The sequence below is a fragment of the Lonchura striata genome, chromosome 19, assembly GCF_050655825.1.
Source record: "Lonchura striata isolate lonStrDom1 chromosome 19, ASM5065582v1, whole genome shotgun sequence".
NCBI classification, from domain to species: domain Eukaryota; kingdom Metazoa; phylum Chordata; class Aves; order Passeriformes; family Estrildidae; genus Lonchura; species Lonchura striata.
In genome coordinates this window covers 10,437,004-10,459,603 of record NC_140721.1, presented here as the reverse complement: position 1 = coordinate 10,459,603, position 22,600 = coordinate 10,437,004, and the positions used below count along the sequence as shown (strand labels likewise).

The 22,600-nt window shown below is 50.2% G+C and overlaps 1 protein-coding gene and 1 long non-coding RNA gene across 3 annotated transcripts in view; one reads left to right on the top strand and one right to left on the bottom strand.

The window, feature by feature from the left end:
• The window catches only part of GALNT17 (polypeptide N-acetylgalactosaminyltransferase 17), a 214,300-nt gene that overhangs the window by 81,938 nt on the left and 109,762 nt on the right, over positions 1-22,600 (bottom strand). The gene's annotated exons all lie outside the window — the stretch shown is intronic.
• On the top strand, positions 2,051-12,806 carry LOC146765798 (uncharacterized). Its single transcript, XR_014949440.1, has 5 exons — positions 2,051-5,183; positions 6,343-6,511; positions 6,659-6,736; positions 7,907-7,988; positions 8,273-12,806. It is a non-coding gene; the product is annotated as an uncharacterized LOC146765798 (long non-coding RNA).

The window sequence follows — 22,600 nt, the reverse complement described above, 5'->3', positions numbered from 1 at the left end:
CACAGTGTTACTTCCTTGCCATTCTTTTGGTTGGTTCTTCTGTAGAACAAGTGAAGAAAGGTCAAGAAGAGCAGCTTTTATGAAATATCCTCCTCATGGATCTCTAAATAAAGATGAAGGAGATACAGGGAAAAACATTTATCCTGCTCTATTAAGTTACTTTAATGGTCTGCCTTTCTTTAGCTCACAGTTATCATCTAATGATTAAAAAGTCTCAAGGAGATTGCCCCTTCAATTCAAGGAAATTAATTTCCCCCCACAATTGGATTTAACTTCCAATTTTACACTAAAGAGCAGGTTATGAAATATGTAGAAAAAAGATATTAAAAAAATAATTAGCGCATTTACCATCAACTGCAAGAGGCTCAGAACAGACTGGAAGCACTTCCAGGGTGTCCAATTCCTGCCAAGCTGCTGCTGGTTCTAAGAAACTTGGATCATGGAGTTGCTCACCTTCCACACCACAAGGACCCTGCCTTGCACTTGGAAAATTTGGGGCAGCCCTGTACCTGCCCAGAAGGAAATTCTTTGTCCCTCTCCCAACCTTGCCATTCCTATTTCAATACATTGAATCCACACTTCTTACATTCATGGATGGAATCATGGAATGGGTTAAAACTCATCCACTTCTACCCACCAGGGACACCTTCCACCATCCCAGGTTGCTCCAAACCCTGTCCAGCCTGGTCTCGGGCACTGCCAGGGATGGGGAATCCATGGAAGAACCTGTGCCAGGCCTCTCCCCCCTCACAGGGAAGGATTCCTTCCCAGTATCCCATCTGCTCTGCCAGTTTGACCCCACTCCCCTTGTCCTGTCCCTCCAGCTCCTGGTGCAGGATCCCTCTCTGCCTTACCTGTGTCCCCTCCAACCACCTCCTCTTCCCCAGGCTGAACAATCCCAAATATCCTCCCCTGGCCTTGCCTCCACAGCTCCACGTCCTCCCCGTGCTGGGGACACCACAAGTGTGCAGGGCTCCAGCTGGAGCTGATGGGAACAATCCCATTTTCCACTCTGGGATTTCCCAGCCCTGCTGCCTCTGTACCTCCACCACCCAGCTGGGGCTCACTGGTGGGATCCAGCATCTCAGCAGGAAACTCTGTGAGCCTCTGAGCTCCAGGGCTGAAATTTAACCACCTCCCAGTATGCAGAAAATGTCAGGTAAATTATCAAATGAAGGCCTGTGGCTTTAATTAGTGGCCTATCAATGATTTCCCTGATGACAGCAGGGAAGGGAAGAACACCACCTTTATTTTCATGTGACACCCTGTGATAAAACACTGCATTTTCTTTTGGCCAGAGGCAAGATTAAGGACCTGTCTGCAAAAGAAACAATTCAGTGCTGTCCCCTCGGTGCTCAGAGAATAAATAAAAAAAAAATATTCAAGCCTGGGATGAGTAACACAGGTTTAGACAAGGGAATGTTTGTGTGGAAATTTAATACAAGGATTGACCCTTCTGAACATCAAACAGGGACTGCCAGAGCCTGTCCTAGGACAGACCCCTGTGGGACAGAACCCATCCAAACCCTCTGCTCCAGTGGCAGTCAGGGATGCCAGGACAGAGCCTCCAGCCCAGTGCAGCACTACCCTGGGCCAGTGTGAGCTCACAGGATGGCTCAAGGGGCAGCATCCTTGCTGAGCGTCCCCAGGCCACCCTGGAGCTGCCAGCACCCCCAGGTGACATCCTGTTCTCAGGGCTCCTGCAGCCACCCCTCCACAAAGCCACGGAGGAAACCCCTGCACCATCCGAGAGATGGAGGAGCAGAGGAACTGGAGGAATGAAAAAGTCACAGGAAAGCAGCAGGTCTGGTTCCAGTGACATTCGGCTTCTGGGCCACCCACTCCCTTGGGAAGTGCCCTGTGGAGGCTGGCCTGTCCCCTGGTGTCCCTGGAGGGGCAGGCAGAGCCTGGAGCCCCTTCCCTGAAATGGGACTGCAGCGAGACAAGAGGAATCCCTGCACAGGGAAATGGGCTCAGGCAGAGCAAAGCAGAGACCCAGACAGAGCTGGCCCTGCCCTGTGTCCCTCAGCTCCATCCCACTCCCTGTCCTCAGACACCCAGGAGAGGGCTGAGCATGGGGCAGAACCTCCTGCCTGGCCCTGGCCCTCTCAGCCTTCTCCCCACGGGCTCCTCAGTGCTATGGATGGGCAATGAGATGGTGGCTCTCACAATTAAGGGGTAAACATTATATTTATGTTAAGGGAAGTTCTGTGGATGTGTGGTTATGATGCTGCAATGTGTCCTCCCCCTTGCATGGTTATCATGGATGGCCCTGGTACTCGGGGCCTTTGGGAGGGTTGGCTCGTTACTGTGGCAACACCTGACCCCAAATCAAGGTGTGAGACAGGGATCTGCACCCCTGGGCAGCACGGAAGGAGTCACTGACAGGACTTTGGGAGGGACTAGAGGTATAAAAGGTGGAGCATCCATTTTGAAGACCAGCACGTGGCTGGTAGTCACAGGGGCTCCCAGAGCTGTAATTTTTCCTTATTCAGTCTTTTTGTTGTATTTTTTGCTAAGCTTTAATAAACCCTTAAAATTTTAAAAGTGAGCAGTCGTTTCTCACATCAGCCACAACCCCAAGCACATGGTGCCTGTTTCTCACCCCTTCCTTACCCCATCCCAGCTCCTCCCCACCCCAAACACCCCAGGCAGGATGCAGCTGCATCCTTGGAGCGGGTTTGCTTTGTCAGGGACCTCAGCCCTGGATTTCTGCAGGAAGGGCTGAGGAGTGCCCGAGGCCAGGGCAGCCAGAGGAAGCACTGCCCAGGCAGGAGCCCGATGGCAAAAGCCCAAAATCTGGTGTCACCCACAAAGGGGAATCCCACATGCCTGTGGGACACCTGGGTGCAGAGCTCCCAGCTCCCCTTCACTGCCAGGGGGATGGAGAAAGCTGGATGTCTTTCCCAGGGATGTAACCAAATGTCCATGAAGGAATGGCATTTCAGTCCCCAGCAGCATCCCTTCCTTAATCTCATCCCCAGGGCAGCATCTCCAAGAGCTGTTCCTTGAACAATTCCGATTTCCCTGCCCCAGTGCCCTTGGTTAATTGTCTGTTTCCAATGGGTTTATTTCCCTGCTGTTGCTAAGTACCACAGAACCTGTGAAACAAATTAAAAATAAGAGATACCACATAAAAAGAGATGCTGGATTGAATGGATTTGCTGAATTTACTGGAGATTAATACCACTTAAACTTTAATGGCAAGGAGGCTGTGAAAACTGGATTTTTAAAAATACCTCTTACACAGGCATCTACCCCTCCCTGTGACCTTGCTGAACACACATTTGACTTTGTCACTGTTCTCTGCCTGCTCTAGAAGTTCAGTCAAAGCATTTAACTCCTTTGTAGCTCTGTTTCCTCCTCTGTCAGGTGAGTTTAACACCTGGATGCTCTTGAGAAAAACCATTTACAAATCAGTTTAGTGCTTTCCCCATTGGAGCTGCTGAATTGACTGCTGATATTGCCATGGGTGCCAGACCCCTCAGTCTCTGGTGAGAAAAGCACTGTGCTTAACAACATTTTGAGCAAGGCTTTGCTGTTTCCCAGCCTTGCTGCTAGAGCAGCATCAAAAGCTGGTGCCCACCCTGTGCCCAGACGCAGCCTGGGAACCACTGCTGATTTTGATTTCCTTGCCCAAGCTCCATGCCAAAACTTCCCCTCCAGGATGAAACTGCTGCCTTGGCCACTGCCTAAAAGCCTTTTCCTTCCTGGTGTCTTCTCAAAGCCCAAGGATGTCCCAGCACTGAAGATCCCTGGATGCTTGGACACCTCCTTCATGGCCCAGGCACTTTGTACATGAGCCCCCGGATGGATGTGCTGCTCCAGGCTGCCAAAATGCTCGTGTTCAGGGAGCAAGTGTCCCCAGCTGTGTTTTGTCACCTGATGTAAAACCTCAGCCCAAGGATCAGGGCTGATCCCATTCCCACAGCAGGAGCCCATCCAGCTCCCACACCCACCCTGCTGAGACCTCACAAAAGGCACCAACCTGGAAAACCCTTCCAGGCCAGGAGCCCTGAGCTGGGATGAGCCTTGCTCAGGGCCATGAGAACGTGCAGAAGGTGTCTGGGGCTGTTCCCCATCGCTGGAAATAACTGCAGGTGACCTCTCCAATGGCCCTGGTGCTCCTGTGCTCTGTCACAGCAGGGGCAGCATTTGGGGGCTACACTCTGCATCCCAGAGTACAAATCCCAAAGAAGGCACCTTGGCCACAGCTCATTTGATAATCACCTTCAAAAGGGACTGGGTGCTTTTGAGAGCACATCTGCATGCCCTCAACAGGCCTCATTTATCCAGGCAGAACTGAGGAATAATTGTGATCATTCTCTGTGATTGATTAGGACACTCAGTCTCAGGCTTGGGGCTGAGACAAAGCAGAGCAAGACTTTTCATTTGTGCACTTGGCTCATACTGGAAGCCACTGGAAAATGCATAAAAGATGCAAGAAAAACACTTTCCAGGCCTGGAAAGCCACTGCAAATCAAGGCATGGCCCAGAGGGACATGGGACACAAAGGGAACCCAGACCAGCAGAGATGAGGAGTCAGGAAGGTTCAGGGTCTGGTGAACCTGGTTTTATTTTCCCTCTGTGCTGCTCCCCTAAAGGTGTGACCCTCAAACAGCTCTGGAAATCTCTGTTCCACGTTCCCAGCACACCCTGGAAGCAGCCAGGAGCTGAGCCCAGCCTGGGCTCCAGCAGGGATGGGAAGTTTGCTGCTGTCCCATCAGTTACAGCATGGCCACCACCAGGAGATAAAGGACTGACAAAAGCAAGACGTTTGAAATTTCAACCTGAGCCTGGAGGTGAGGAAACCCAGGAGTCCTCACCTGTGGATCCCTGCTCCAGAATGGGGCAGGGAAGGAGAGCACAGCCCAAATTAACCCCAACCAGGGACCATCAGTCACCTCAGCCCAGCCTCCAGCAGCTCCCCAGGGCTCCCTGGGGTCCCACGGGAGTCTCCACTAACCTGGCACTGTTTGCCTGTGCAAGTCAGGGATTTATTTATTCCAGGGATGCACAATCCCCCAGGGCAAAGCCAGCCAGTGGCTTCAGACTTTAAAGTAGTTTAAAAGCTCATTTGTGCTAATTGGCAGGCACTGAAACCCATCTCATTGGCAGCTGGAGCAGAGCAGGAGGGGCCTCACTGTTGGAACCCCAGCTAGGCTTAGGGGCTCTGTGTGGTGGTAAAGTTTTTTTTCTAATTTGTGCCTTTAAAGAAAATTTAGTCATTTTTTTGTTGTTTAGTTTTAAGGTAGTTTATTGTAAGCTATTTAAAAGATTGTGTATTTTGGTTATTGTGGTTTGGTTAGTAGTTTAGGTAGAGGCACATATATTTTTGACACTTTTTTTGTTTGGTTTTTTTTTTTCTTTTGCTTTTGTTGTTGTTATTTTTTATATGGTATATTACATGATATATGTTTATAATGCTTTAAATATTTATTACTTATATTAAATGGTGCTTTTTTATTTTAAATTAATTTATAAGTGCTAACATTATTAAGAATATGGAGGTAAAAAAGAAGAAAGAGGAGGAATAGGATTGGCTTATAATCTTCTATTTTAAAATTTTTGACCCTCATGTATAAAGTAAGAACTCCCCTGTATAGGTGTTAAAACTCTCTTGTATAATACTAAAATTGTTTTTTTTTTTTTACTTTGTAATTATTTCTACTATAATATTTAAATTTTTGTGACTTTTTGTTTTACCTGTAAAATTGGTAAATCATTTTATGGCTTAAACTCAAAATTACAGCTGTTTTCAGCTGCTTGCTAGGGTTTCAAATGCTTCTGACTAGGGCTTGGAACCTCTAAAAATATCTGAGGGGCATTTTGAGTTCCAACACTTCACCAGATCCTGGGATTTAACACTTACATCACCTTCAAACCAGTCCTCAACTCCTCAAGAGGACAATAAAGTCTGATTATAAATCCCAGATTTAAGGATTTGCGTTTGCACCAGTTCAAAGCCCCCAGTGACAGCACATGGATGCAGAGATTTCACCCCTGTGAAGGGGGAAGATTTTGTGGCCTTTTATTTCAGAGGATGGAACCTTGCAGACCATTTCAACCCCTCCACCCCAAACCCTAAAGATCTGGTGGAATAAAAAGGAAATAACATATTGGTATTGAATAGAAAGATATTCAAAGAGGAATAACATGGATTTCTTTAACACCTGGTACTTTACAGCCTGACTGATAACACAATAAAGTGCAGGAAAAGGCAAAGAAAAAAGGAGCCAAACATTTCTCCTTAGAAACCCCTCGGATGGTGACCAGAGTTTGGGTGGCCAGGACTGCACTAATCCCAAATCTAATCCTAAATCCAGTCCCACTGCCTTGCAGGGAGGAACTCCTCATTCCTTGTGGCCACAGCAAAGGGAACCCTGCAGGGTTTGGGTCTCTGCTGCCCTGGGGGGTTTGGCTCCTGCTGCTGCTCACACTCCCTGAAGGGCCCTTGCAGGAATGCAGGAATTCCTCATCAGGAACAGGACTCTTCAGCAAGAACTGCACGGTAACTCCATCTCCTTCCACTGCTGCCAGAGTGCTAATTAAAGGATAATTACTCTGGGATGTAATATGTATAACTATCAGGCACTTAACAGGGATGTGTTATTTACTTTGCTGTTTTTAACATGAATATATTTTTTTTTTTCTCAAGGGCAGCCAAGCAGCTGACTTTGAGTCGTGTTCTTCCTTTCCACTGAGCATAAAAAATCACGATGAGCAAAATTCACAGGTAATCAAAGTTCTCTTTGTCTCAGGCACAACAACAACCATGCCCTGGTTAAAGCACTGGGCTGGGGCTGAAGGATCAGGATTAACACCCTGAGCTTGATCTTGCTACCCAAATTGGGACTTGGGCAGTGATTTCTGACCTATCTTCTACCAAAACACTGCTACATTTGCCCCAAGTGACACCAAATGAAAGAAACTACAATAAACTGACTTTACAAGGTGAAGATGGGCTCAGGTGAGCATCTCTGCAGAACAAACCTGCTCTGTTTACAGCTGAAACACCATTTTTCATCTCTGTACACTCAAGCCAAACAGCAAAAATCAGGAGAGAAATCTCCCTGAGCAAATCACTGCCTGGAACAAAGATGCTGCAAGCCCGAGCTGTGCATCTGGGGACGAACACACAAAGGGACCTGCCACAAAGCTGAGCTGAGAAGTAATTCCCTTGTCAAGCAGAGCAGAGCACAAGTCCCTGTCAGCTCCTAGGAAACAGCAGGAACAGCAGAGCAGGGGAAGGCTGAGGCCATGGCGAGGTCAGGCTGAGCTGGGGCAGCAGCCCCAGAGCCCCTCTGCCACCACAGGGTGACTTTGGGGTGATTTTGGGGTGATTCAGGCTGATTTTGCACAGTGACATTCAAACCTCCAGTACAAGCACAATTCACCCACTGGTCCCAATTCCCTGCAGTCCCTCAGCAGCAGCTCCCAAACACCAAAACCTCCTCAGCTCCACATTCCAGGCACTGCTGGAAGCCTGTGGTGGGTGATGCCATCAGCAGTGGGGTTTGCACAGCCCCTGGTGCCCTGTGCCAGATCCCTGCGATGGCTGGGAAAGATTCAGGAGCCTCCAGTCCTTGGGAATTGCAGGGATATTCCTGCAGCCAGAGTTTGGGTGAGTGGTTTCCATCCCCATCACGGGCTGTGAGGAATGGTTATTGACAGCTGGAGAAGTGAAACAGCCCCGTAAGCACCTGGAGGAGCTGAGGAATGCATTCATTGTAACCCCTCCTTGATAGCAGCTCTTGTGGGGAGGGAGCTCCCAGATTTATCCCCCCCTCACACATCCCTGGCACAGCTGCACAATTCCTGGGCAGGCAGCAGATCCATCCTGTGCCTTTAACAGCAAATGTCACTCATTACTCACTGCTGAGGTTTGCTTTGTTTCAAACACCAGGCAAAGCTGAGGGAAAAGAAAAATGAAAATGGGGAAAACTGCAGTGAAGTGTAAATGCAAGCTTGGTAAAGATGATTGCCAGGTAAGGGAATTCAAGGGTGGAAAGGATGGTTTGGGTTCACTTCCAACTGGATTAGTGCAGATCCACCAACCACCAAGCACAGAGGCTGATGCTGGCAGAGAGATTTATCCCAACTGCTTGTTGGCACCCTGAGCCAACAGCTCCCAAAGCTGCAACCCCATCCCAGGGACTGGGATCCCAAAGCTGCAACCCCATCCCAGGGACTGGGATCCCAAAGCTGCAACCCCATCCCAGGGACACTGATCACACCAAGGGACCCTGGAAATCTGTGTTTTCTCCCACAGCTGCACAAGCTGAGAAGCACAAAGAGATTCAAGAGCTCTTGAAAAGGCAGAGTGGAGCAATGCTGAGCACAGGGCAACCAGGGATGTGCTGCAGATCAGCTCCTGACTTCAAACCCTGAGCACCAGCACAGCCTTGACTGACTTCTGCTGGGATGGGGCACACTCACTGTGAGCCCCCTCTGGGACAGCTGCTTGTGGTTTATACATTCTTTTCTTTTTTTTTTTTTTTGAGTGGAGAAGGTGCTGGTGTCGGTTTTTTAGTTTGCTTTGGCTTGTTGTTAATGGGGGTTTTAAATCACCAAATGCAAAATGCATTGATTTTTCTTAAATCACAGAATCCCAGAATGGCTTGGATTTCAAGGGACTTTAGAGATCACCAGTTTCAAGCCCCTGCCATGGCAGGGACACCTCCCACTGTCCCAGGCTGCTCCCAGCCCTGTCCAGCCTGGCCTTGGGCACTGCCAGGGATCCAGGGGCAGCCACAGCTGCTCTGGGCACCTGTGCCACCCCCCAGGGAACAATTCCCAATATCCCATCCATCCCTGCCCTCTGGCAGTGGGAAGCCATTCCCTGTGTCCTGTTCCTCTATCCCTTGTCCCCAGTCCTCTCCAGCTCTCCTGGAGCCCCTTTAGGCTTTGGAAGGGGCTCTGAGGTTTCTCCAAATCCTTCTCATCTCTACCCTGAACACCCCCAGCTCTCCCAGCCTGGCTCCTGAGCAGAGGGGTTCCAGCCCTCTGGAGCCTCCTCTTGCAGGGGAGACTCAAGACCCACTCAAAGTCAGTGGCAAAACCCTCAGCAAGCTCCTGGCTGGCAGGAGTTCATCTTCCTGTATGAAATGTGTAAGGAAAAACTAAAAAAAACCAAGTTTGGTTCACAGGCTGAGCACCGGGGGCCGTCCCAGGCAGCTCCTGTGCTCTGTCACCTGGTAATGGGGTGACAAGCTGGGATGAAGGGCTCAGCCCTGTGTCCAGGTGGCATCAGCCCAGGGAGAGCTGGACCTGGAGAGCCAGGATTTCATTCTACACAGAAAGGTAAGGTAAAGTAAGTGTAAACCTTAAAAATGAAAATTTATTTACATTAACTAAAAGAAAAAGTAATAAGAATTAGAATAAAATTTTCAGAGCACTTCTCTTTCCTTCACAACTTCCTTTTTCTTACTGACAATGTAAAGAAACAAAACTTAAAATTTTAGTTCATTTACTATTTCTAGAATGGTTTTTTTCAGTTTACTTAGGGAGAGAAATCTTTCTTGTTAATGTTATGGAGACTTTTTTACAAGGAAAACAAAAGCTCTTTCGTGGCTCTCAATTTTGCCAGGGAAATCTGTAATTGTGAAGTCTCTCTTATTTTCTGCTTTTGTCTTTAACATGTGTTTTCCACAGAGGCGTGTCACAGTGGCTAGAAGCTTTCCATCACTTCCCTACATTTCTTTCATGTAAAACCATGACACTCCAGGTTCCCATTTGGCTCAGGAGGGATCTGTCTCCCACTCCAGAGTTCTGTGGCCTGGGGCTGAGCCTTCCTTGTGCTTTGCCTGGAAGCTGAGCAGTGTCACATTCCAGGGAGAGGATCTGCAGTTTGCCCTGGCACAGCTCCAGCAGCCTGCAGCCTTTAACAAATCCAGACTGATGGAATCTGCAGGCTGGGAAAGACTGGAGGGAGGGGATATCAGTGTCTGAAGCCCTAAAAAGAAGTTGGCTTAGCAAAAAACCTTTGCCAGGGGATCAGAGCCCTGCACATCCCAAGGCTGGGAAACCACACCAGGAGCTGCCATGAGTTCATTCCCTCAAGAAATGCTCCAAGAATTTCCAATCCAACTGCCCTCTGATTTTTGGACAAACCTACAGTGCATTTATGCTGTGTGTTTCCAGAGGCTTCCTGCTTGTGGAAAATCAGCAGTGGGAAGGAAAGAGAAAAATTCCAGTCCTGTGCCAGGAGCTGCTGCTGGCTTTACCCCAGGGAGGAACAACTCTGCCCTCTGTGCCCTTTTCTTACAGAGCCCCACGTGCCAGAAGAGCCAGGAGCACTTTCACTCCAGCTTTAATCAGGGATTTCAGTCAGAGAAAAGGTGCTGATTTAACAGCCCGAGCAGGGCAGGGAAGAGTGAGGAGCAGCTGCAACATCTGGGTGCCAGATGCAGGGGCAGGAGGTGCAAATGTTAAGGTGGGGATTGAAGACAGCTCCAAACCTTCCTTGAGCTCTGGGATAAGAGTGTACAAAACCTCCACGGGACAAGGGCTGCCATGGAAAGGTTCCCAATCCCCACCTGAAACACATCTGAGCACTTCAGTGCTGCAGCAGAGCTGCAGAACCTCCTGATCCCAGTCCCACTGCTCTGAGAGGTGACACTGACATTTTCACAGGTGGCACAAATTGTGGCTGGCAGGCTCTCACTGAGGAATTCACTGGGAATTCAGAGAACCATTCAACCCCAAATTGAGGGCTTGTGATGCATTTTAGAGATTCTTGCCTTGCAGTTTTAAAAAACCCAAGATTTCTGTCCTACAAAACATTGCCCAGATTCACATTCCCAGAAATTTTTGCTCCCTGCCTGCAGTTGGGCAGCACTAAAGGGCAGCAAAGGCACTGAAATAACCTATCCTGGGGCAAAATCTCCCAGACTGGGGGAAAACCAACCCAAAACTTTGCTCTCATCATTAACCCTGCACCCTCACAGAGTCCCAGAGTGGTTTGGGGTGGAAGGACCTCAAAACTCATCCAGTGCTGGGATCCTGGAGCTCTCTGTCCCTCAGCATTTAGAAACAGTTTGGCCAAATTTGGTCCTAATCCTGCAAACAGCACCTAATGCAATATTTGCAATTAGAAGATGTGAAAGAACCCCAAAATAGTTATTTTTCATAGGATCAGTGCTTACTCCTGATCTTCTCTTTTAACTCCAACTCAGCAAAACCCTAAACACATCCTTGGCATTGAACTCCCACAGCTTCACATCCCTGGTTTTACACATTCCACACTTCTCCTGCTCCAGAGATGGTTCCCCTGAGGCCAAACCAGCTCATTCTAATTAACACTGATTAACAAAACTGCTGCCTTCTACCTGGAGGTTTGGGAACTCCTCCCACCCTCCAACACCTTTGAGGAGACAAAGGAAATCCATGGTCAGGGCACCACTGATGCAGCACTCCTGAGGTCACCAGGAGATTCCAGCCCTTCATCTGGAACATTCATGGAAATGGAAATGAAAAGGGGAAAGGAGGAGCCATTGGAGTGGTGGCAGGACAAGATCTGAGCCAAACAAAAAGCCAAATTAAAGCCATTTACAGAAGGAAGGAAAGGCATTTACAGAAGAACCCGTTTACATGGGTTCTTTGACGTGGTTAAAGCCACAAATTCATTTTCTCTCCCCTCAGCTCGTGGTCCTTGGCAGGGCAAGGAGCAGGTAAAAGCAGCTGGCTGGTGCCCTGCTGGTCTGGAGCTGCTCTCCAGGTCCTGTGCTGGCTGCAAAGTGATGTTAGAAACATCCAACTGCCCCAAAAGAGTCTAATCTCCAAAGCACATGCACAGGGCTCTGGGCCACCTGCTGGGTTTCCATCCCTGCCCCTCCCAGGTGCTTTGCTGGGAGCTGCAGGTGCGGGAGGCACCTCCTTCACACACCCAGAAGATTCCCAGCTCTTCTTTTATACAACTATTTTAGCAGAAAAGCCCATCTGGCCAATGCAGGCATTGGAAAACCCCTGGAAAAGCAGAGGAAACCAGCCCATCACATGTGCACACACCCCCAGATCCCAGATTCCACAGCTCACCTTTCAGAGCTGGCTGAAAAAATTCAGCTCTCCCTTTAAACATGAAAATTGCTGGTTTTTTGCCTTTTCTGAGTGCCCCAAGTGCCTCCAGAGTTGCCTTTGAAGCACACTGAGAGTCAGATGCAAGAGCCAAAACTCTGCAGTTCCAGTCTGGGATTTGGAGCATCTGTGCGGTTGTTTTTTTCTCCCCATTAATTTAATTTGACAGAAACGAGCAGGAAAGCTTCTGGCTCCCGTGTGGGCAAAGTGGATAAACAGCAGGAATTTTAAGGGAAGCTGAAACTAAACTGAAGAGAAAGAGGCTGGTGCCCTGGCTAACAGCCTTGTGTGCTTCCTCTTCCCATCCCAGGCTCCGTGCCCTGCATGTTATAATGAGACTGTTTTCCTGCTTCCAACCTATCCTTTGCATTTCATTTGGACCATTTTGACTGGAAAAACAAAACATCCTCTCCCAGGATGCATCCCAGGATGCAGGAGCAGAGGCAGTGACCCGTTCTGGCTGCCCCCAAATCCACCAGATTTGGACTCCAGAGCAGTGAATTTTCATCCCACTGCTCTGGAAAAACCTGCAGGAGTGAGTAATTCCTTAATGGGAAAACGTTTGTGTAGCTCTGTAGTGAGAACTGCATGAATTTAATATCCCAATTATTCTCGCAGAGTTGATCTTCAAACCTCGTTTGGTTTTATGATTTCCCTGTTTGGTGTTTTATGATTTCCCTGTTTGCAGGTGTGGGCAGCACTTGGCCCTTTCCTCCTGGATCCAGCAGGACACCTTAGGGATGGCTGCTGGCTCCAGCTGCTTCCCAGCCTGTGCAGCAGCCACGGGGAACCTCTCTGACCTCTCTGAGCAGAAGCTTCTCCAGAAAAGAAAGAATTTCACAGACTGAAATGCATTCAAGGCTGAAGGAGGCTCAGGGTTCATCCCACTGCTGGACTGGGAGCTCTGCTCCCAAGGGGGAAGGGAAAGGGGGATTTTTGTGCAGGAACAGGCTGCCCTGCCCTCAGAGAGCTCTCACCACCATCAGTCACCCACCCTAAATCTGACCCACCCCTCTCAATCAATGGAAGATCTGGGCTCAAGAGGGTTTTGCAATCAGGTTCAGCTGGGAAAGGGGTTTTGGTCCAACCACGAGTCCCGGGGCAACCACAGCTTGTCTGTGCCAGAACAATTCCTTCCCTGTATCTGACCTAAATTCCCATTCCCCTTGTCCTGTCCCTCCAGTTCCTGGGGCAGGCTCCCTCTCTGCCTTCCCTGCTGGGAGCCCTGGGGGTTGGAAGGTGCTTCCAAGCACCTCCTGTTCCCCAGTACTCAGCACCAGCTGCTTTGGGATTTTCCACAGGGTTACCAGCCCCTCATGTGGACAATGTCAACAGGTAAAGACTGCTCTGAGAGATGGGCAGTGCTTTAGAGCTGGAAGAGGGCGATGCTGTGGGAGAAAAAGCCACAGCAACCCCCTCTGGCATGAGGGACAAACCCCACTGAGAGTCCAAGCACAGAGAGGGGACAGGGACACACAGGGCTGTGATCTCTGGTGGCTCTGTGGGAGTCAAGATCCAGAGACATCACAAACCCCTCATCAGCTCTTTAGCAACCAGTTTGGGTTTATTTTTTTTTTGTTTATTTTTTTTATTTATTTATCCACTGCACAACCACCACAACCCCTTGCCTGTTTTTCCTGCAGCCTTCTTAACTACCTTCTCTTAACAATTTTCTCTTTCTCTTAACTTCTGTTTTGAAAACTTTGATTAGATCAATCCCCCAAAAATCCCCAAACTAACATTTTCGTTTCAGGTGACACCAATGCCTGATTTCCATCCAGCTTCACAAAGACCAAATAGGGACCAAATCCTTCCCACCAAACAGGGATGGAAACCAAAATCCCGGACAAAAATCACTGAGAACTGAACAGCTGCCTCAGAAAGTGATGCAGGCTTCAAAATTGCCATTTCAGGAGCTGCCAGCAGCAATCTCCTGCCCACAGCAATCCAGGGAAAATAAAGAGCACTTGCCCAAGGCAGGGGAGTCCTGTCCCCAAGGTCACCCCAGCACAGCACCTGCTTGGGGCTCTCTCACTCAGCACAAAACAAGAAGAAACAGGGGTTGGAGGGCACTGCCTGTGGGGCTGGGTTATTTTCAACCCCAGTGCAGAGAATAATTCATTATGGGCATGATCAACACAGAGGGATCAGCTTCACAAAACAACCAGACAGCTTCAATTTAATTTTTAAAAGAAGGTTGTTTTCATTTGTACAAACATGGAAAGCACTTTAGTGCGTGCTTCAGAAAAGTGAAACTGGTGGTGTAAGAGTTGTTTCCATCAAGCAAAGAGGGTAAGAAAGGCAATACAGTTTCTAATACCTCTATTAATAAAATTTATACAGGTTTGAGACAGTGAGAATGGCTCTTATGAACAATAACCCTCTGCAGGAGCAGTGTGTTTTCCCTTAGTTTGCTGTTCCACATCTGCACTGCATCTCCCAGCTCAGGAAAGGGATTTAAAATCCTTTAAATTCTTTATGGAATGTGAGAACTGCTAGGAAATTCCACTCAGTTCTGTATTCCCAAGCAACAAAGAAAAGATAGAAAAATAGCAGGAAATATAAGCAGTGCTGGGGAAGCACTGCCACAGGACACAGGTTATTCTTATAAAATTTTATAATTTAGGTAACTAATTTCCTGATTTATTTTCATCTTAAATGGTTCATTCAGTGCCCTGGATGCCCTGACAATCAAAACATTCAGCATCACAGCTGAGAGACAGATCCAGGGTATTTTCCAGTACTGTTTTCTTGGGAAGGAACCTGCCTGAAATACATTTCAGGCAAAACCCAGCAGCCAAAATGTGCCTTCTGACATTCCCAGCCCCATGAGAGCCCTGTGCTGCTCCACTGGGACTGAACTGCACAGAACCCAGGAATGAGCATCAGAACAAGGAAATTTGGATATTGGGAAGGAATTGTTCCCTGGGAGGGTGGGCAGGCCCTGGCACAGGTGCCCAGAGCAGCTGTGGCTGCCCCTGGATCCCTGGCAGTGCCCAAGGCCAGGCTGGAGCAGCCTGGCACAGTGGGAGATGTCACTGCCCATGGAACAAGATGGGCTTTAAGGCCCTTTTCCCCCAAACCATTCCACCCTTCTGTGGAATTCAGCTCCAGAGATGACATTAATGTCAGAGTGCTGCCATCCCCATCACACCTCAGCTCTGCTTTCCCCTGACACCATTCCCTGTGCAGCAGCACAACAGCACCAGCTCCTCTCTGCTGCTTTAAATTCAAATTCAAGACCTCAAGACTGAAGAGGCAAAATTTTAACAGTAATTCATCTGCACCACAAGCCCTATCCCAGGCAGTCTGGATCCAATAAATTCCCTACACCTTCAGTGGGGAGCCTCAGAAGGAGGGATGACAATGAGAGGAGTGAGAAGATCTCAGAGCTGGTGTCCTGTGGAGCTCTCTGGTTCAGGGTAGTGTTCACTGGGACTGAGAGGAACCCTGCAGAGCTTCCCTTTTTTGGGAGCCCAGGGCATCCCTTTGGCTGCCCTGGAAGGCCTGGGACCCTGGCAGGGGTCAGGAACCCCCCTGGACAGAGCCCCCAGAGACACTGGCTGTGATCTCTGTCCATGGAAAAGAGTTTTCAATCTTACAGGATGAATTACCAGCTCTGAGTGTTTGATATCAGTAATAATTAAGTGTGGCACGGGTGCAAAAGTAAAATTTTAGGATTCTAGATGAGGGGTCCAAAGGGGACAAGATGAAGGAAATTGGGTGTGCCTTGTCCTTTTTCTCCTTCTTCATGCCCTCCATGTCTCACTGTGGTGTTGGCATTTTTCTGTTGGTTCAGGCTGGGGACACACTGTCCAACGTAGGTGACAGATATTGGCACGTTATTGTAAATCCAGCCCAGGGAGTTTCTGGTATTTAATGTTTGTCACATCCCACTGAGGGCAGAGCCCCACACGCTGCCCTGCAGGACAGAGCTGGGCAGGGCAGCAGAACATGTGAGAGATAAACAGAATAAACAACCTGGAACCAGCACAGACCAATTATGGCTTCTGCTTTGGCAGCGGGGCTGACAGACAGAGACTTTTACAGTGTCAGGATCATCAATAGCTCAGATTCTGACACCCTTTGCCCTGCCTGACACAGCTCTGCAGGGAGCATGGGCTGACAGAGCAGGGCAGGGCCCAGGGACCTGTGGGGTCAGAGCTGGGCTCATCCCCAGTCAGAGCTGGGTCATCCCCAGTTCAGAGCTGGGCTCATTCCCAGTTCAGAGCTGGGCTCATCCCAGTCAGAGCTGGGCTCATCCCCAGTTCAGAGCTGGGCTCATCCCCAGTTCAGAGCTGAGCTCATCCCCAGTTCAGAGCTGGGCTCATCCCCAGTTCAGAGCTGGGCTCATCCCCAGTTCAGAGCTGGGCTCATCCCCAGTCAGAGCTGGGCTCATCCCCAGTTCAGAGCTGGGCTCATCCCCAGTTCAGAGCTGGGCTCATCCCCAGTCAGAGCTGGGCTCATCCCCAGTCAGAGCTGGGCTCATCCCCATCCTGGCACACTCAGCAGCTCCCTGTGTGTGTTTGGCCTCACCCCTGCCCTGCTCAGTCCCTGAACACCCCTCAGCCCCCCCAGCACGCTCTGGCTGCCCATCCCAGCCTGGGTAACAGCCAGGAAAGGGTTTCTCCAGGAGCACCATCTCCTTCCTGGGGGACTGGGATGGGAGAGGGCCCAGCCCGGGGCAGTGGGGCCAGAGGTCCCTGAGCTGCAGGAGGAGGGGAGGCTTGGGGACAGGGGGGCCTGGGAGGGCAAGGCCTCAGGGACACACAGCTGCCAACACCCCCACACCCCCATGAGCACAGCCTCCTTCTCCCAAAGCCAATGTTCAAAGCTACCCTGATTAAATAAATCCTCAGCTCCTCAAAGAGCTCCATCCAGCCCCTGCTCACAAGCACAGCAGAACACAGTACAGACACATCCCTTTGTTATTTCCTGGCTGGAATCTCCTTCCTTTCCACTGCCCCCCCACCCCCGCCATATTTTCATGTTTCTAATTCCTCTGCTGTGTTTTTTGGAGCATCAAGTATTCCTTGACCTTCCCTGAGCATCAAATAACCCTGAGTTAGGGTTTTAATATAGGGAAAACTCTGAGTGCCATATGTGAGGGGGAGCAGAACATGCTGAGTGCACAAGTGGGTGGAAAAGTCCAGGGGGAGTTGCAGCAGAAGGAAGGGAAGACAGTGCATTAAATATTGGGGTTTGAAAGCTGCTGAGCCAAGGAGGAAGGCTGTGGCAGCCAGGTCTGAAATCCTCCCCTGCTCCATCACTCCAGTCCCCAGCAGCAAGGCACAGAGTGCAGAGCCTGATGCCCAAAGGGGAACATATGGTGAGTAATTCCAAAATCATCCATTTTCCTGCTGAAAACTCAGCAGATAAATATGCCAGTATCTGCCTGATCCTTTTTTTTCCTGCACAAAGGGACAAATCCTGCAAGGTGATGAGCACCAGCAAGTTTTTGGAGACAGATCCCAGAGCTGAATCTTGGAGGTGATGGGCACCTCATGTCCAGCAGTGCTGCAGCTCAGCTGTGGGACACTTGAGCTCTCCTTATCCTTGTCACCTGCACTTGCAACCCCAGTGCCTCACTTCTGCCCCCTTCTCTCCTCTCAGAGGCTGAATATTGAGCAGGTTGGATGAGAACAACCAATCCTGCTAAGAGCCCAAGGGATTCTGCTGTCTGTTTGGGAGCAGGAGCAGCTGTCCATCGAGAAGTTCATTCTTGTAAATGTTTCCTTGGCAGTGAGGGACAGTTACAGTAGTTTCTGAAGTTTTGGCTCATGAGGAAGAGTAATTGCATCCCAAAACCTCAACTCTTCACTGCAGCAAATCACTTAGAGTGCTTAGAGGTGCTCAGAACCAAAATCCAACCTCCACAGGTGACCTGGACACCCCCAATGCTGAACCTCATGGATTTGGGGCAGATCCCTGCTTTCTCTGACTGTTCTGAGGAAAATGGCTCTGAAATCCATCCCATTTGCTTCCCAAACACTGCAAGGGAAGCTCAAAATGAACAAGGTGCTATCACTAGTAATTCCCTCAGCTGGCCACCTGGCCAGCAATGCAGCAGGAAGCTGTCCCACCAAAAACACCTGGGGAGAGCTGGGCAGCAGCCTGGATTTTCAGGTGTCCTCCATGCTCTCAGTGCCCCTGACACAGCTCACTCCAAGCCCTGCTCCTCACCTTCCAGAGCTCCCAGTGGTGGCAGCGAGGCCACCCAGGCCACCCTGTCCTTAGGGCCATGGAGAAATCCAGCTCTGTCCCCTGCCACGTTCACTGAATCCTCCCAGCCCCTTCCAAAGCTGCTCTGAAATCCCTGAGCTGTGTTCACCCTGGCACTCGTGGCTGTGCCAGGAGTTTGGAGCTGCTTTGGGCACCCAGCAGCACAGCCCTGCCGTTGGGAAGTACAGTTATTCCAGAGCCTTCCCAAAGACAGACTTTTTTGGGAAGACAGTGTTGCTGCTCTCCCTCTTTCCAAAGCCAGCCTGTCCTTGTGACTCCCCTGATCTGGATGAAATCACCACAAACTCTTTATACTTTTCCACAACTCGAAATTTCTCCACACCTGACCTCCCTTGGTGCTTCAGGGGCAAAAGGTGGGAACACCAAAGTCCAACATCCCTGGAGGATCCCTGCTCACAGGTCCCTGCAGAGAATGTCCCACCTGGGCCATCTGCAGCTTCTCTTTAGCAGCAGCCAGAGCTGGGCTCTGCCAAGCCCCCGAGGCTCCCTGCAGTGCTGAGGGCTCCTGGGCATCACTCCCTGGGGCTGTTCAGGTTTTGGGACTCTGCAGGTGCTGCTCTGTCTGTGACAGGAAGGTTTTTGGGTGACACCTCCACCCCTGGCAGGTTTTCCAGGGGATGTCATGTAACACAGCAGGCTTTTCCCAGCAGGATCATTTGTTTCCTGTTCCTCACTGTGCCAGACTGAGAGCTCAGCCCAGGCCTGACATGAGCTGGGCCTAAAGGAGGCAGGAACAGAAAGAAAGGTGCTGAGAGAGGCTGGGAATTGGTGTTTGGCTGCAGCCCTGCCCTCCCAGCGTGGGGGGTGGCCTTGGGTGACTCCTGACACCTCCTGGGGTCACCTTCCTCCCGCTACTCCCACTCCATGGATTGCTCCTCTGTGGATTCCACCCACAGCTCCTCAATCTTTTGGGACCTTGGCGAGGAGCCCTGTGAAACAGAGAGAGACAAAACATCCACCATGCTATCAACAGGTCCAGAGGGAATGTGCTCATCTCAACCCTCCTTCCTCCCAGGGCAAAAAAGCAAACAAAGGAGGATGAGGAGATGGATCTTGTGGGCCAAAAGGAGCCTCCCCTGGCCAAGCTGATAACAAAGGGCTGCCACTGCCACCAGTAAATCAAACTGGTAACCTCTAGAGCTGCCAGGATGCTTTATTAACCATCTGCTCCCTTTGCTGCTGGCTGTAACTGATGCTTGCAGCTGGCAAACTTTGTCATTTTCAGACAGCTCCTCACTGCTATGAATTTATCTGAGCCTGGTGGCTCCCAGTGCTGGTAGAGGAGATCCTGGTAGCAGGACACTTCTCCAAGACAGAGGAGGCATCAGCCACCCCCTGGCATCCTTCTGCCTCCTCCCAGTCCCACCTTGCTCCTTGCCACATCTACAGACAGCTAAAGGCTCTTCTCACCCTGGTGAAAGCCCAGATCCTGTGGTGGGAAACCCCAAACCTTCCACAAACCTTCCAGGAGCTCACCCTTCCCATGACTTTTGAAAGAGCATTTGCAAGCAATTAATACTCCTTTGCCTTTTTTCTCTCCCACACAGAACTGGGGAAAAAAAAAATAAAATCTCTCCTTCAGAAAGCACAGGACACAAACCAAGCAGGGCATTTAATGACCCTCTGTAGTGATAGACTGGGAAGATTCCTCTTTTCAGGGAGCATCCTTGATGGGATGCTAATGAGAGACGATCTTTCAGAGCAGGAAAGCTCCTCAGAGATTTTAAATATCCATTTCTCAGGATTTTAGAACTTGAGTCAATATTTCACATCTACAAGGGATGAAAGGAAAGCTCGTGGGGCCTCTGCAAGCTGACTTCAGCTTCCTGCTCCTGTGCCCTGCCTTCTTAGAAACATTTCTGTGAGGCAAACCCCAGTGGCAACCTGCAGGGGGTTCACCACTCAGGATATAAATTCTCTACCATCCATTACCATTGTCCAGAGCCTCAGAGCACTCCCGAAGATTGTCCTTTTCTGTGTAGTGTCCTTCACCACCTGGGTGAGGAAGAACCCAGTGCCCACTCCATTTTTAGGCTCTCACATATGAAAGACAACAGAAAAGAGCTGAAAACTTCATTCAGCAGAAGCCCTGAAGAAGCCAGTCAGTAAAGTTTAGATCTCTCAGTGAGCTCCTCATCCAGCAGACCTTTGGAATGAGTTCCTTAAGGTGACTCAGAAGTTTGAAGGGAGCAGAGGCAGTTACAGATCCCAATGTGCAGGTGTGGGCAAGGGGAGCTGCAAGAGTTTAACAGGGACATCCTGCACTGCTGAAACTCAGGATTGCTGGCTCTAGGTAGTGCTGGTAGGCAAGGTCAGGATAAAATCATGGAGTTCTTTGGGTTGTAAAAGGCCATGGAGTCCAACTGTTCTCCATCACTGCCCCATGTCCCCAAGTGCCACATCCACAGGGCTGTTAAACCCCTCCAGGGGTGGGGACTCCACCACTGCCCTGGGCAGCTGTGCCAGGGCTGGACAAGGAATTCCAGGAAGGAATTTCCCCAAAATCCACCCTGAGCCTTCCCTGAGGTTCCCTCTCCTCCTGTCCCTGTCCCTGGAGCAGAGCCCGACCCCCCGGCTGTCCCCTCCTGTCAGGAGCTGTGCAGAGCCACAAGGTCCCCCTGAGCCTCCTTTTCTCCAGGCTGAGCCCCTTCCCAGCTGCCTCAGCTGCTCCTGGGGCTCAGCCCCTTCCCAGCTCTGTTGCCCTATTTACACCCAGCAGTTCTCCCATTCCAGTTTGACTCCTGGTGAACTCCCAGGTCAGCTCTGCCCTGCTCCAGGCCCTGCCCAGACCTCTGGATCTGACACTCAGCCACCCCCTCTGGGCTCTCTGTCCCTGCAGAGCAGCCCAGGCTGAGGATGTGCTGCAGCTCCAGGTGAGCACACAGGAGCTGCACACTCCATCATGTGCTTGGTCTTCTCTGACCTCTGTTTTTAACTCATCCCCAGAGGAGCAGAAGGCTGGAGAAAGAGCTCCTACCACACAAGGCAGAAAAGTTCTGCTCTGTCCCTGCTCACCCCAGCCCTGAGCTAAACTCCCTGCAGGGCTTCAGGCTGGCTCTGAGCAGGACAGCAGCAGGAAAGAGCTCTGCCCTCCATCCAACCAAACTGTGGGACAGCTCTTCCCTAAAAATCCACCTTGCAGCCTCAGCCAAGGGGGCCTGGCAAACCAAAGGGCTCCAGTAAACTGATGGAGAAATCCCCTTCTCTTCTGAGCCTGCTCACAGACTCAGAGTATCCCGGGCTGGAAAAACTCTGGATCATCCAGTCCAACTCCTGGCCCTGCACAGACACCCCAGCAATCCCCCCCTGGCCCTGAGAGTGTTGTCCAAACACTCCTTGAATCATGGCAGAGCTGCTCCTCACCAAGCCCTGAACTCTGCTTTATTCCAAGCCCCAACTCGCAGAGTTTGCTCTGGGGAAAATAAAGAAACAAATAAATAAAATTCCCTTTGCTTGTACACAGCAAGAAAGATAATGCCGGTTTGCTGTGGAATAAAAATGCCACCAGTTATTTATCCAGGTGAAGAATTAGGTACTGCATGAGCTAGGAAAGCTCAATGAGAAAGTAAATCCTCAGGATGGAGCACACAGGGAAAAAAAAGATTAATTGATTTGTGGGCACAAGGAGGTTTATTCAGAACCATATTTATCACTACAGTGTGCTTGAATTCAGCAGGAACTCCACTCAATTTTCTTCTGGAGCCTTTCTTTGCTGTTCAAGGAAATATATCATCAAGAAGAGAGAAATGACACTTAATTTTAAGGAGCATCACCTTGCTTCAGGGAATAAACTCTCCTGGGAGCTGCAGCTCTGGGACACCTGCCCAGCTGACCCCAAGGTGGGATCTGGCAGGGTTCCTCAGGGGACTCACCCAGAGCTTTGCTGCCACGCTGAAGGGACCTGAGATTTACATTCCAATTGGAGCCACCTTCCCCCTCAGTGTGCTGAAGGTGGAGTGGAAGAAGGGAGGGAAAGGGGAGATGCAGGAAGAGGGAGGATGTGCATTTTCCCCCCTGTGCCACCTCTGCCTCCCTGCCCTCCCTCCTGCAGCAGGAGCACCCCAGGGCTGTGCCAGGGAGCCTCTGGCTCTGCAGAACTCAGCCCCAGCAGAGTTTGTGTTTAAAATGCTCCTTGGAGACCTGGTGCAGCTGAGACTGAGGAGCCCCATCCCAACCCACCAGCCCCGTTTCTCCCTCAGCACCCCTCTGTGCACAGCAGCAGTGCTGCAGCAGCAGGGAAGAGCTGTCCAGCCCCTTCACCCCTCTCCACACAGAAATGGCT